This window comes from Kogia breviceps, chromosome 10, assembly GCF_026419965.1.
Source record: "Kogia breviceps isolate mKogBre1 chromosome 10, mKogBre1 haplotype 1, whole genome shotgun sequence".
Lineage (NCBI taxonomy): Eukaryota > Metazoa > Chordata > Mammalia > Artiodactyla > Physeteridae > Kogia > Kogia breviceps.
In genome coordinates, this window is record NC_081319.1 from 44,408,970 (window position 1) to 44,425,417 (window position 16,448).

General features: G+C 40.1%; 1 protein-coding gene across 6 annotated transcripts in view; it reads left to right on the forward strand.

Annotated features, from left to right (window-relative positions):
* The window catches only part of MYRIP (myosin VIIA and Rab interacting protein), a 213,889-nt gene that overhangs the window by 70,501 nt on the left and 126,940 nt on the right, over positions 1 to 16,448 (forward strand). The gene's annotated exons all lie outside the window — the stretch shown is intronic.

A 16,448-nucleotide genomic window follows, 5' to 3' on the forward strand; every position in this document is an offset into this window, starting at 1 on the left:
AAGATCCCATATGCCTCGTGGCCAAAAAACCAAAACATAAAACAGAAGTAATATTGTAACAAATTCAATAAAGACTTTAAAAATGGTCCACATCAAAAAAAAATCTTAAAAAAAAAAGAATAGTTTTAGGATCACAACTCTTTGCTCTTCCTAGTAGATATTTATATCAGTCAGGGTCAATTGGAGAAACAAAACCAATAGGGGATATATACTGAGATTTATTGCAAAGACCTAGAACGTGATTATGAGAGCTGGATAGGCAAGTCCAATATCCATATGGCAGACCATCATGAAGGGCAGGCTAGAGCTCTCATGCGTAAGCTGAAGCTGCTGTCCACAGGCAGAATTTCTCCTTTCTCAGGGAAGCCTCAGTTCTGCTGTTAAGGCCTTTCAATGGATTGAACCAAGCCCACCCAGATCATCTAAAATAATCTCCCTTACTTAAAGTCAACTGATTACTGGACTTAGTCACATCTACAAAATACCTCCACAGTGACACCTGTGAAGTTTGAATAACTGGAGACTATAGCCTCGCCAAGATGACACATAACATGGACCATCACAATATTTAAATAAAAAACATTTCAAATTCAAGAAAAGTAATATAGATTTATGTGCTGTTGTATTTGTTTGATATCAGTTGAATCCAGTTTTTCCTTTAGTGTTGCAATGAAATGCACATCGTGAAAGTAAATATTCAAGTCCCTCCTGTGCTGGCTGAAGGAAGGGCATTAGAGGGGTGATGTAGGTGGTTGTCATGGAGATTCTCTGCCCTTCAGCCAAGGCAGGCAGGCAGTTGGGTAATTACAGGATTTCAAGGTAAGTTCACCCCAGTATGTTCTATCTTCTCTCTAGCTCCTCAGAACTAGCCTTTCTGAAGGGCTCTGTCTAATAAGAGAGTTTTCCTTGGCTGTTCAGTGTGTCTGCTGCTGAATGATTATCTAAAACAGCCCGGCTTAAACACAGAAGCTTTGGAAACCAGGGGAGGGCACCCTGAGTTTTAGCAAGAATACCTATGAAGTTGCCAGAAAAGGGGGGGTTACAGATACTGGGCTTTTGAAAACATTGAATGACTACTGCATTTGTTTGCCTCTGCTCTACCTCTAAGAAAAAAAGCTTCTTGAAGGCACTGACTCTATATCCTCAGAGCATGTGTATAGCGTAGGCATCAATCTGGGTCCCAGCAGGAAGCAGTGTGCTCAAATTAGGCTAATTTGAGGAAGGGTTAACAAAAGGGCCTATTTATAAAGGAGTGGGCTCTAGGGAAACCCCAAATGACATTGTATAGTACGCGATCACCATTGTGGTCCCCAGTCTGGGATTAGGGGAGGAGAGGTACTGGAAGTCTGCAGACAAAGCCTGGGATGGAGGGGTGCCCTCATAGTTGCTGTGACCTCAGGTTAACCGATGAAACCAGTCCTCTGGAGAAGGAGCTGGGGGACAGGAATACCCTGACCCTGAAAATATATATCACTCTCCCTCTGGTCACATGCCTGGGTTCCCCATTGACTGAACCCACCAAAAATCAGAGAGCCATGGTGTCTGCTAATGTGGTCCCTCCAAGTTAGTTGCCTGGTGGGCACAGTGGAGGGTGGATCTGGAGGGACAAGCCCTCCATTAATGTTGTAAACAGCTCCAAGTACATGAACGTGAGCAAGTGGTGTTTTCTGAGTCTGTTTTCTCATTTTCAAATAGGTTAATCATAGTTACCTGGCTAAGTTAGTTTAGGGGCAGATAGTACATATAAACTTCCGTTAACATTAGGTGGCATTTAATGTAACAGCTGCTATTGTTTATTATTATAATTGACACCATTATTATAATTGTTATCTCAATTAACTCATAACATAGACATGAGATTCACATGCCAGTAGGGAAAGAGGTAAGATATTCAAGAAGCATTTTAAACTGTTTTAGAGTAACTATAATATCTTACATAGAATATGTATTTATATATACTATATACTTTAACCTAAACTCTGATAATAAGACAAAACTCCCATCTCCTCTAGGTGCTTCTTATGACCATACATTTTCACTTTTCCCTACGTATCTGCTGGGAATAAAAAAGAACATTAGTAAACTACCCTAATTTGAGTTCCATTCCCCTCCTACCTACCTCATGGTGGAGAATTTAAATGGCCCCAAAATTTGGAATCAGTGGGAAAAAATTGAGACTAATGCACGTTGTCTGACTTCGCTGTTGCTACCTTTTGATGTGATTTCATAAAAAAAGTATTAGGCAGGTAATAATAGCATTGGGATATAATAAATGTGCCCCACATATGTAATTTCTCTTCTCTGTGGTATTTAGGATTATAAAAAAAGGATTTATAGATAGAATAGTACAGATAATAGTGCATGTATAGATAGTATAGGTTACTATGCTTTGTATATAAGTATGATTTAGATCACAAGTCAAATAGAAATCCACATGGAAACATCTTAAAAATTCATCTCATCCGTTGTCTTTACAATAAAGAAATATGTACCATCAAGGTTCCGGGGATACCAGCAATAGCATGCTGATTTTTAAAGAAATTCTTACTCATTCCTTATGGCAAGCATTCTGTGCTATATGCACGGGTGAGGCGCCTGGCTGTGAATAAAACTAGGTTGGAGGTTCAGTGACAGTTTATCATATTACACCTATGAATAATTCATGAGTCATCTGTTGACCATAAAGCCAGTTAAGGAATTCTAATAAATGCATGATTTCTACTTCCTGGGGTAAAGCAGCATTGGCATTTACAACCTTCCTGAACAATAAAATGCCAGTAAGAATATAACTGACGGTTACAGGTCTCTGCTATTCCTAAGCATTAATCACCTCAAAGAGCAATATCAGCGATCTGCATTTCTGGGACTGTTACCTACAAAATGCTATCAACATGTTAAACTTCAGTTACTTCCTATAATATCTTATATTCACATGAGCAAGACTTAATGACTCACAAGACAATTTGGAATAAATATGGATATTCACCCTGGAATTTTCTCTTTCAGTGGCAATAATTATTAACAACACTAATTTCTGAGGTAGTAATTTTTGGCAGTTTAGTTCTTATTCAGAATGTACTGAAGATGTGATTATTATTAGTACCACTGTCTTTCCCAGCATGTAATTATTCCCATATTAACTTTTTTGGGGGGGGGGTGAAAATAGCACCATATCAGCAAAGGGATATGATTTTCAAGTATCGCCAATATAAAATGATTTTAACATACAGTTAAACTTTAACTGTGATGATTCTGAGTTACTTTAAAAAATCATGAATATTGCCTTTTATGACATCCTGATCATGCTGGAATAAAGGAAATAAATATAATTTTTAAAGTATCAAACCTGAGACAGATTTTTGTTATTTTGATATTTTAGTTTTGAACATTCTCTCTCATTTTGGGACATAGGCATGTGCTCTGATTATCTTTTCACAGATGACAATGAAGCTCACATGAATGGATTGGGAAATAGAGATGTGTGTTGTGCAAACCTCAGGGCTTGCTGCTAACCTTCCAGTCACTTCTCTATCCTCCCCTCAGTTTTTTCCTCTGAAATGGCAGAATGGACCCTTCCTTTCATAGTAGCAGTAGAGCTAGATTCCATTGGTGAGATATCTCCTTTGGACCAGAAAAAAAAATTCACACCCTGCAAATCTTGATTTTATCTCTCCTTTCAACTAACTTGAGGAATGTGGCTCTGTTTATTGGACTGTCTTGATATTTTGAAAGTAAAGATAATCAAATACACATGTAGCAAGACTCTGATTTTGTAAATAAATAGAGAATGTGTATATATATACATGTGAGTTTGTATCGATTTTTAAAGTTCCGGAGGGAATATTGCTAAATATTGAAAATGATTATCTCTAAGTTTGATTTTGCCTGGATAAGAGTACTGATATAAAAGGCACTGAACAGGTAGCATCTCAGTTTGAGACATTAAGGTTAAAAGTGGGTGACGTGCACTGTGGCTTTGGGGGCATCTGCACTGTGGGGTTTCGCTGAAGTCTTGCACAGCAGGCTGTTTTATCTGCCTGTCATCAGGTGGTCTTGGGGCTTTGCAAGTGAGCTGCAACCCCTCCCTGATTAAATGCATCTTGTCTCTCTTATGTTGTAAAAATAACCATGGACTCTGTGTTCTGCCTAGGATTTATGAATCCTCAATGCCATATGTTTGTGTTGATGTAAACAGTCTTCCCAGAAATTTGGCACAAGGCTGGCCATGTGCTGACTGGGAACAGGGCTTCTTAGACACCACCAAGAAATCAATTCCAGCTTCAGCCTGATCACATCATCCTGTTTGAGTTTAGTGCTGTAATCTTCAAGTGGGTAGCTCTGTAATCTTGTCAAAGGCATTTATTTGGAAGAAAAATGCTTTATAACTTATCTTTGTGTTTTATTGAACTCTGTATTGATTTTTTAAAATGTTACCAGAATCCCCACATAAGTCACCTAGATCACCAGCCTCTTTTATGTTCTAAGTTGTAGCATTTTCCCACTTTCAACATAATGTTTGATGTGGGAGTTGCTTATTACCCCATTTTTGAAAAAAGGTGTAAAATAGGAGGAAATTACACAGGGGGAGGAGGAGGCCCTTTATAGAAATGGCCTATGGGTTCATTGGAGACATTAGTGTTGACTGCTGAATGTAAACAAACTCAATAGCTATATAATACTTAAACCCTAAATTTTTTCCTATACCGTTTGTGGAGAACTCAACCCAGATTTTTTTAATGAGTTTGTCCCTCTTGGGATTTGCAGTGTTTAGTAATTAATACTAATGAACAACCTTTTTTCTCACATTCTGCTGGAGGATGCGGGCAACATTTGATTTTGTGGCATTTAATTTTTAAATGGCAAGTAAATTGGCAATTGATTATATTTTCCAATGAACACAGCCACCACTAAAATACTTTGTCACCTCTAGTTAGCATCAACGTGATATTTTCATAATGAAAATTAATGTCAATGGTGAAAAGAATTTTACAAGATCTGTGCAAAGACTTTGGTGAATGCAGATCACTGTGGTTGGTGCTGAGGAAACAAAAGTGAACACAGGAGTTCACAGTCCAGTGAAAGCAGAAATTAGGCAAAGAATCACAGAAAGAAGTGCAAAATTACAACTGTGGCACAGGTTATGGAGGAGAAGGGTCATTGTGCTGCTTCAGACTGGTTCTCTAGAAGCAGAGCCTGAGGCAGAGATTTAGATGCCCATGATTTGTTGGCGAGGGTGCTCTTGGGAGAAGTGGGTGTCCAAATCAGGCTGAGGCAGGGAAGGCTGAGGTCTCAGCTGGACTGAGTGTCAGCCTGATCCCACGGGGGCTCTGGAGCATGAGTTGCACCAGAGTCTCCCCACCTTAAGGCAAGAGGCTGGTGTCTTGCAGTCTCCTTGATCCCACACTAGTCAGACATTAACCAGGGTCTGACCTGGGTTGGATGGGTACGGCCCCTGGACAAGGGGATTCTGTAAGGCCAAGGGCAAGCGTTCCAGAGAAGAAGGGCAGCAACTAAGAGAATGAGTACATTGGGTAATGAAGGGCCATTACAGATGCTGAGAGGACATATGATACAACGTTCTTCTTTGTTCAGAACCCTTTGGTGGTCTCCCATCTCACTAGGAAAATCTCTCACAAGGACTGTCAAGACCCATCGGACTTGGTGCCCACTCTGACCTCATCTCCTGGATGTCTTTGAGTCAATACCCATTGTTCAATGTGATACTCATTGTTACCCTAGTTAACCTGGCTCTGGCTGGATTTTTAGTTATCTTTTCTATTGAAAATGCAATGTATATTTGGGGCATTACTTTGCATTTCATCACTGTGTGTCGAGGCCCTCAGTTTGGTGGTCATACATTTTCATTCCAAAGACCTGTAAGTGCCCTAGAATTTTGCTTTAAGTTAAAACTTGACATAATGGTACGGCTTTCCTGGCTCCAGAGAAATCTTTTCTACTTCACCAAACATGATCAGAATTACTGTCTCCATTTGAAATTGGCCCAGGGTTGAAAATAGAAAAATCTTTGAGGTCAAATTTTTGTGTATGTGTGTGGGATCTTAGTTCCCTGACCAGGGATTGAACCCAGGCCCTCAGCAGTGAAAGCGCCGAGTCCTAACCACTGGACCGCCAGGGAGTTCCCTCAAAATTTGTTTTTAATTTCACACAAAAAGATGGTGGGAGGGATACTGTGGGCTTCCTTACCTGGGCTGTATCCTTATCTGACATTTGCCTTTCTTTCCACGGTTAGGTTTGTCTCTAGATATCTGCTGTCTGGGCTCTTTTCACAACTTTTTTTCAGTATTCATACTTTATTATTTGGTATCTATTAATTTTTTCCTCCTTGGCTTCTTCACCTTTCTGAATTCTATTTTCAGTTTCCATAATCAAGGGAGGTTATGGGAATCTGGTTCTTTGTCAAAATAAGATGCTGCCTCCTCACTGTTTCTGTTGTTGGGGTCTGGGTGCAGAGATGCCCTCTCTTGATGACACTGTGATCTTTCCTTTGAGACGTTTTGAATTGTTTTCAGTAACAGCCTGGAGGCTAGGTCTGAAACACTGCCAAGCTCCTGAAGAAGCAATTTTATCTGAAAAAATTTCTCCAATCACAGGAATGCATGTTGCTTATAAGACATACATGTAAGGACTAATTTAACGCTGGATGTTAGAACACTTCAGCAGATGGATGTATTCCACTGTGGGACCCAGTATGAGGGTCTGCTGTGTGCCAGCCAGAGGCCCGGGTGGGGAGACTTTGGCACATAGGCGGAGCTTGGGAAATATATGTAGGATGAATAAAAGTGAACTGGCTGGGTTAGAAAAGACAAGGATAAACAAACATATGATTATAATTACTGTAGTATGCCTCAGTTAACTCATCTATAAACTAGGAGCCAGACCTATCTTCTGAGAGTATTAAATGAAAGGATGCATATCAAGTGCTTAACAGAATGACAAACTTAGTGATGTTAGAGCACTATTTAGTAAAGGTATATACACCACAGGGAGAAAGTGATTCTGCAGAGAGTAGTGGGTGGACAAGGGTATCCAAGAAAACTTAATAGGTTGGTCCTGAGAGTTGAACAAGGTTTTGTGGGTCTGTCTCCTCCATTCACAATCTGTGTTGGCAGCAACACCCAAGTCTGTTGGTGGCACCACATACGTTTGCGTAGGATGAGAAATTGGACCACCATAGATAGGTTTGATCCCCTAATATTGCGTGACATTTTTTGGAATGAAAGAGTCAGTTTCATTACCAAAGGAAATTACCAAAGGAACCACTTACAGCTGCAGTTAAACATTATTTACAAATACTCAATGGTCTTTATTGTGTTAAACAACAATAATTGCTAATCATTGTATTTCAGAAGCCCAGGGACTGCCAAGTCTCTTGGGAATTTTCATTAAAAATTTAGTAATTTCAATATCATAAAATATCTACCAGGGGACTTCTCTGGTGGTGCAGCGGTTAAGAATCCACCTGCCAATGCAGGGTACACGGGTTTGAGCCCTGGTTCGGGAAGATCCCACGTGCCGCGGAGAGCCACATCTACTGAGCCTGCGTTCTAGATCCCGCAAGCCACAACTACTAAGCCCACGTGCCACAACTACTGAAGCCTGTGCGCCTAGAGCCTGTGCTCTGCAACAAGAGAAGCCACTGCAATGAGAAGCCTGTGCACCGCAACAAAGAGTAGCCCCTGCTCGCTGCAACTAGAGGAAAGCCTGAGCGCACCAGCAAAGACCCAATGCAGCCATAAATAAATCAGTAAATTTATTTTTTAAAAAATCTACCAGGGACATCTAACCAGTAAATATTATTAATCTTAAAAAAATACTTTAAAGAAGGGGAGGTATCTTTTTAGTATCTGCTCTAGATACTAAATATTTTCAATTTTTCAATAACTTCAATTCCACTTGTTTGTTGCCTGAATCATGATCCTAATTACTAGGTCTTGTTTCCTCTGAAAATGGAATCTTAAAAATACTTTCTAGTTTCTGAAGCAAAAATATATCATGGTGTACTGGCAAAAACTCCTCAGGATTATTTACCCAATAATGTCAAACTCATAGATAAGAGAATATGTCAGCTCCATTTTCCATAAGTTTGAGTTGTCTAGAATAATATGGAAAAGCATTTATTGTGACGATGAATGGGTAGCAAGTATTTATCCAAAGATTAGAAATATTTAAAACCTAAAGCAATAACAGAAACTTATTTCTTTAGCAATCTTTTTGAAATTTTACTTTCGATGAGGCTTAATCCATAAAAAAATACCATTGCTACGTTTAAACCTGAAAATACAGGTTTCTGATATTTGAAAAGGTGGGCCTGGATTACATTTCAGTCTTTATGTGATCCAGTTACTTTACCCCTGCCAGTGCCAGTGCAGTCAGTATATGGGGCACTAAATTAAACATTGTCAGAGGGCTTCCCTGGTGGCACAGTGGTTGAGAGGCCTGCGTACCGCAAAAAAACAAAAACAAAACATTGTCAGGAAAATGTGAAATAGTCCTGCAAAAGAAGAAAGAAAATCTAAAACAAAAGCAAAGGTAATATTGGTTCCCTTGGTCAAAACTGTGTCCTTTGGTATATGCATATATATTTATACCTCTTTGCTGTATAACATGATTTTTAATCCTAAAGTTTGAATAATATGAGTTAGATTAGAAATATTCTCCATCACAAATTATTCAGTTTATTATGTTAGACTATTTTGACTCTACATATTTTAGTTCCCAAGGTTTCTCCTGCTATGATCACCATGACGCTTGACCTATTCTTTTTTTTTTTTTTTTTGCGGTACGTGGGCCTCTCACTGCTGTGGCCTCTCCCGTTGTGGAGCACAGGCTCCGGACGCACAGGCTCAGCGGTCATGGCTCACAGGCCCAGCCGCTCTGTGGCATGTGGGATCTTCCCGGACCAGGGCACGAACCCGCAGCCCCTGTATCGGCAGGCGGACTCTCAACCACTGCGCCACCAGGGAAGCCCTGACCTATTCTAATTATTTATTTATTCAATAAATAGCCAACAGCCTGTACCCTGTGGGAGGGCTGAGCCTCTTGTGGTGAGCCACCCAGACTAGGCCCTGCCCTCATGGAGGTGACATCCTAGTGGAGGAGACAATTAACAAGTAAACACAGGAATAGATATGTAGATTCATTTGTTACAGATTGTGATAAGGGCTGGGGAAGAAATAATAGAGCTCCAAGATGAACATTAATAAGGACACATTCTCTAGAAAATATTTGAGGACATGAGACTTTATGTCACTTGATTGCCCAATATAAACACCCCATGAGAAATTTAATTTAGAATTAAGTGCCAGGAAATGCTGCCTTCTGGTATTGCTATGATGTAAGGCCACATTCTGTGACTAAAGAAATGTTGAAAAACTGAAACCTTACTGAAAGCTTTCAGAGTGTCTTGTTATTTATTCTGATTGTTCTAGTCATCATGACCCAATAGATGACAGTCAGAGTGCTAGGTGGTAGACCTTTTCCCATTTCTAAGTAAAGTGCTGCCCTCTAGTGGACTCTGAATAAATGTTAACTGAGGACAATAGGTTACAAAATATAACACTTGCAGCCAAATGGCAAACTGTATGAAGCTTGGTCTGTCTAAGCTTCAGTCTCAGCAAGCTTCTGGTGACTTCCAGAGACAAACTCCTTCAATCAGTTGTCCTCAGAATATATGCCCCTATTCCCTTGAGGCTTAGGTTTTAGAACCAGATGGAAGCTTAGAGACATCTCTGCTCCAACTTCTCATTTTTAGAGAAGATACTCAGAATTCAGAGAGCAGAATTCAGAGAGGTGAAGTGACTTGTTCACTGTCGCATGGTGAATGAAGAGAACTAAATTGTAAAAATGGATTCTCTCTCTATAAATATCTCTCATTTATTTGATCACATTTATTACTAACTATTTTTACTACTTTCCTCCATCTCTCCCCTTTGCTCACTTTTCCCTAGCCTTTTGTTCTCTTACTGTTTCTCCAGAACATCATGCAGGCTTCCCACTCTAGGATCTTTGCACTGGCTGTTCCCTCTGCCTACCATGCTCTTCCCTGCACTACCTTCAAGTCTTTGCTCAAATGCCACCTTCTCACTCTGACCACCTTATTTAATACGCAGGCTCCTACCACCAGCACTACAGATCTCCCTTTACCCTGATCTAGTTTTTCTTTTTTCCATAGTAATTATCACCTTCTATCATACAATATAATTTATGTATTCATTATGTAATATAATGAATATAAGTGCCTGAGCACAGAGATCTTTGTCTCTTTTGATCACTGACATACTCCATGTGCCTAGAATAGTACATAATACAACAGGGACTCAGTAAATGTGGGTTAGATTAATTAACCTTCCAAAATGAGTGTGTTACCTAATGGAAGGGCCACTTGCTCCAGCAGGGAAGTTCAACTCTCTGTGAAGGCTGAGGGAAGTTGAACAAATTTCCTATGCTTCATGAAAGACCAGGCCATTGCTGCCTTAACTCTGCCCACCACCCAGTGCTGCCATCACGATTAGCCCAAGAGACCAGTTTCAAGGAGGCTGAAATTAGAACTCCTTATCCACTCTCCTCTAAGAGGCCTCCAGGACCCATCAAGCTTCTTATCACCCTATACCCTCCTCATTCCCATGAGCGAAGCCTCCTCTGTGGACTTTCTCCCCATGCGGTGCAGTTCAGCCTCTTCTCTGCCTCCACCTCTACCACCCCAGCTCCCCTAACCCTTCTGCTCTCTGCCCCCTGGGGTTCACCACCATCATCAGCAGAGACCCCCCATCCTCAGCCTCTTCTCTGAAAGTTGCCATTGTACTCTTGCTCTGAAGTATGCCTCTCCCCCAAAGACAACAATACCACAAAGCTTTTTCAAATCGTGGCTGTTTCTTCCTTTCCCTGTTGTAATTCTGGGTCTGCTCCAGACCAGAACCTTGGGTCCTTTGAAGCACTTGCCATCTGAATATAGTACCCACCACCCGTCCTTGTGCCGGCCATCTGTCAGCCTTGTAGCCAGTCCCCCTCATTCACAGAACATTTTATTACCTGGACAGCTGTCTTAGGCTCACTCACTATTCCTGTGACCCCCTTCTACTCCTCTTTGGTGATTTCAGCATCCCTGCAGTGACCCATCCAGCATCCTAGTCTCTCAATCATCTGCCTTCCATTAATCTTCCTATCTATGGCCTTTCTCTAGTCCTTGTCATCCTCAACATTGCCCAGCCTCCGAATTCTTGACCTCAAGCATCCTAGTCTCCAACCACTGCTTTCTGTCTTCTCATGGCTCCTCTTCAATAATTCTTCATCACTGGGATCTAGTGACTTCCACTTTTTTATTGTCAAGGCCCCCTCCTGTCCTGACCTCACCCTTACTTAGCTTGGGCTACATGAGTTAATCCATTTCTTTGCATTCATCTTCAGTCCTTTTGCCTCTGCTTCTTCAGCCATACTCACCTGGTTAAACTCCAGTCTCCCTGTGAACCTCCCCTTGCACCTGAGCAGCTGAGTGTGGATGGAGGACATGTACCATTGTGCTGACTGTAATTCCTCCATCATTTCCCTAGTCAGTCTCCACTCTCCAAGATGTCAATTATTCATACCTTGTCCTCACTCCACAACCCTCCTCACTCCTGTCACCTCCTAATTCTCAGCTAATTAAACCTTTTCTTTTCTTTTTTGGTCTGATGACAAACAATATTTATTTATTTTGAACTAAGAATAAAGTTACACATTTTATTAATAGAGGAGTCCCATCCTCCCAGGCATGGTTGCCTATTAATAATAATGAGCCAGTAACTGAAATTTCAACTGGGAGTAAACTGGCCCTGAGAGCAAAGTCAGCCAGCCACCACTCATTTATCCCCTCCTCTATTCAGTGTTTTAACAGAGAAATTAAAGCTTAAGTCACATTAGTCTAATCTTTGCCCCTCTTTGAAGATGAGCAGCTTCCATTTTAAAGAGAGTAGGAGCTACTCTCTAGCCAAAGATAAACACTGTTAACATTTTGATCTTTATTATTCCAAGGGTTTTTTAAAATTAAATCTTTTCTTAATTCGGTAAGAAAACAGAAACAATCGAAAGCAAACGACTTCATCTTTCCACCACCAGATATGCTCTATCTTCCCTCTAAGAGCAGATAACTAGACACTAAGTGTGGGGAACAGTAAACTATTTGTGGGCAGATGCAGTAATCCCAGCATTTCAGGGCATAAGAGGGGTGGGCACAGCAGGCGTGATCCTTTGGGTTCTAAGACTTACTCCACTTAGTGTTAACTCCACTTAGCCTTCAAAGATTGTCAACCTTCCAGTTACTTTCTTTACCATGATTTCAGACATCATTTTGGGTGCTGGGAAAACTGGAAAGCTACACGTAAAGGAATGAAATTAGAACTTTCTTTAACACCATACACAAAAATAAACTCAAAATGGATTAAAGACCTAAATGTAAGACCTGATACTATAAAACTCTTAGAAGAAAATAGAGGCAGAACACTCTGACATAAATTGCAGCAATATCTTTTTTGATCCATCTCCTAGAGTAATGGAAATAAAAACAAAAATAAACAAATGGGACCTAATTAAACTCAAAAGCTTTTGCACAGCAAAGGAAACTATAAACAAAACAAAGAGACAACCATAGAATAGGAGAAAATATTTGCAAACGATGAGACCGACAAGGGATTAATATCCAAAATTTACAAACAGCTCATGCAACTCAATATCAAAAAAACCCAAACAACCCAATCAAAAAATGAGCAGAAGATCTAAACAGACAGTTCTCAAAAGAAGACATACAGATGGCCAAGAGGCACATGAAAAGATGCTCAACATCGCTGATTATTAGAGAAATGAAAATCAAAATTACAATGGGGTGTCACCTCACACCAGTCAGAATGGCCATCATCAGAAAGTATAATAAATGCTGGAAAGGGTGTGGAAAAAAGGGAACTCTCTTACACTGCTGGTGGGAATGTAAATTGGTACAATGACTATGGAGAACAGTATGGAGGTTCCTTAAAAAACTAAAAATAGACCTACCATATGATCTAGTAATCCACTTCTGGCCATATATCCAGAGAAAAACATGGTTCAAACAGATACATGCACCCCAATGTTCATTGTAGCACTATTCACAATAGCCAAGACATGGAAGCAACCTAAATGTCCATTGACTGATGAATGGATAAAGAAGATGTGGTACATATATACAATGGAATATTACTCAGCCATTAAAAACAATGAAATAATGCCATTTGCAGCAACATGGATGAACCTAGAGATTATCATACTAAGTGAAGTAAGTCAGATGGAGACAAATATCATATGATATCACTTATATGCAGAATCTTAAAAAAAATGATAACAAATGAACTTATTTACGAAACAGAAACAGACTCAGACTTAGAAAACCAACTTATAGTTACCAAAGGGGAAAGGTGGGGGGGGATAAATTGGGAGTTTGGGATTGACATATACGCACTACTATATTTAAAATAGGTAACCAACAAGGACCTACTGTATAGCATGGGCAACTCTGCTCAATATACTGTAACAACCTAAATGGGAAAAGAATTCAAAAAAGAATAGATACATGTATATGTATAACTGAATCACTTTGCTGTACACATAAAACTAACACAACATTGTTAATCAACTATGTACCAATATAAAATAAAAAAATTTTAAATAATAATAATAATGACATCATTTTGAATCATGTGTCTGCCTGCTTTTAATTTGCCTGCTAAGTGGACCTAACAAACTTAGTAATTGAAAAGATGACTTTGAGTATAACTTAAAGCATAAACACTTCTTTTATAACAGTGTTTACAACTTAAAGTATAAATTTAACTAACTTGACTTCAAGTATAAACACGTCAAACAAAGTGGAATTTCAAAGACACAGAACTTAAAAATGCAAAAAGAACTTAGAAGTGTAAACTTATAACTTATAAATAAATGTATACCACTTGCTTACTGCAATCTGAAATATTATCATAAAGACAATTCTGAGTGTTTCCAAGTAAACTGCTGTCGACATTTCACTGTAGAGGTTGTGCCACAAACAGCATCTGCTCTTCTCAGAAAAGGCTCCTTCCTTCCCATGGCACAGCTGACTTATGTTTTAAGTTCAAAAGTCAGAGAGTCAAGTTAAAAACCCATACAGACAGCCCCTGGAGTCCCTTCAATCATGCATGAAGCTAGTCTCCAGGCCATGTCACAGGGAGAGTTTCAGTGTATCCTTACACACAGCCTCATCCTGGAGGTACCTGTGGGACTTGAACTTGAAGGTCTGTAAGTTGCTTTCTTTTCCTTCCTTAATTTTTTGTGAGTCTTAATTTTGTGAGGTAAAGATCAGATTATAAGCCAAGAAACCTGATGAGACTGTCATAAAGTCTCCCTCGTGTGGCTGGTCACCCCCATAACAGCCCTGGGCAGTCCACAGCTATGATGATGGGTCTCCTGCAAGGTTTTCCAGATGGACCTTATACACGCTTGTTCATTTTTCCTAATGATGCTCTGAGAATAGAAACATGGCAGGTTACATCCTCCTTTCTCCTACCCTGGATCTGAATAACTGGGAGACGTTAGAATCTTCTGCAATTCAGTCATATTTTTCATAAATTTCTTGTAGGAGCATTTCCCAAAGTGTAGCATGTGGACCATGGCTGGTGGACCAGATGAATGTAGGTGGTGCAGGACTAAACATTTTTTATATTAATAGTTATGTTGTTGTTTTAATGTTCATTAGAAGAAAATTTAACAAACATACCTAGTCCAATATTTCATGGATGTAAATGCTTAGAATTAGTCAAAATGATGATATCTAAGATTTTGCAGGTGAGATGATTAAAAGAAAAATTTTAAGTTAATAGTAATAACGTTGATATACACTTGGCAAAAATTGTGAAAGTGGCTGCCTGTAGGCTCACAATGAGAAAGTGATGGGCAGAGGCCTTCAGACATGGTTTCTTAAATGGTAAAGGATGTGGAAACTTTTGGAGACAGTTCCATAAATAAATAATAACTTGGCATAAGCCCATATGGAGAGATATTCTTCTCACTCATGTTTCTCCCACTGGAAATTGCAGCTACCAGTGATATTATCCATACAGAGTGGGGGTTATTTTGCTGTTCTCACTGGGTTTTGTCTCATAAAGAAATGGTAGGAACCACTGAGTCCTTACACTTTCAGAGTCAGAGAATAACCACATAATAACTACAACCGAATTCCTTCAGTCAGTCATTCAACAAACACCTCTGAGCACCTTTGTGTGTCAGGCTCTGGGCCAGGTGCTGGGATTAGAGGAGTGAGAAGGCCAGACATCACAAGGTTTCAAGCCTGGGAGTGACTTATCATATCGGCATTTCTGAAAGATCATCCTGGCTCTCCCTGTGACTGGACAGGCAGCAGAACTGGGATAGACCAGAAAAGAGGTGACTGCAATAAGACATGGTGGCTTGGACTAGCCTGGTAGCAGTGGCAATGGAGAGAAATGAGCCGATTCAAGAGGTATTTCAGGGTAGATCCAATAGTTCATGGTGACTGATTGGACATCATGGATGAGAGGAAGAGAAGAGTCAGGGAGGATGCTAGGTTTTTGCCTTCGGAAGCTCCACGCAAGATGATGCCAGGTCTTCAGAGCTCATAGAGAACACACTGCTGGGGGCTCAGTACTACATCCTCGAGGAGGTACTGCAGTTTGTGGCTAGTGTGTCAGTCCCTCCGCAAGGGTACAAGTGGTACCTTATTCTTTTGCATGAGGCAAAGTACATTAAAGGCATTTGATCAGTGTTGACAAAAGGACTAGTTGAGGCATGAGAGTGGAAGGGTGGTTGACTTATGGTGTAGAGCTGTCCCCTCTGCCCCATTTTAAACTTCATTTTAGGGAAATGATTTTGAAACTGGACTCCATTATTATCCTACCACTATAAAGACCCACAAGCAAATACAGCAGAAGCCCCACCCTCCTGCCTCAGGGACATAAGAATATGCTTGGCAACAGGCAGAGCTGAGACCAGGTGAGCAGAAGGTAGAGGGAGATTAAAGCCACTCCAGGCCATATATTAAAGTCAATCAGTAGCCATAAACTATTAAAAGAAATATCTAAATCTACATGCGTATATATGTTGATAGGTAATTTCTTTCAATAGCACCATGAAACTAAACTCCAGCATTTATTAGCTGATAAAGTCTCACCTCAGTTTTCCAACTAATCCATGTAAGTCATCCAAGTGGCTTACTGACATGAATCTTAACTGATACATAGTCACTTCAGGCCGGTAAATGGCATTTGGAAGCTAAAGAATGTGCAGGAAGAGTAGAATCAGGAAGAGGATGACAAACTGGAACAAGGCAGAGAAGGTGAGAAAGAAACAATGATGAAGGTAACAATTGAGAACAACCCATTAGGATGAAATAAGGCAGCAACCTGTACCAGCAT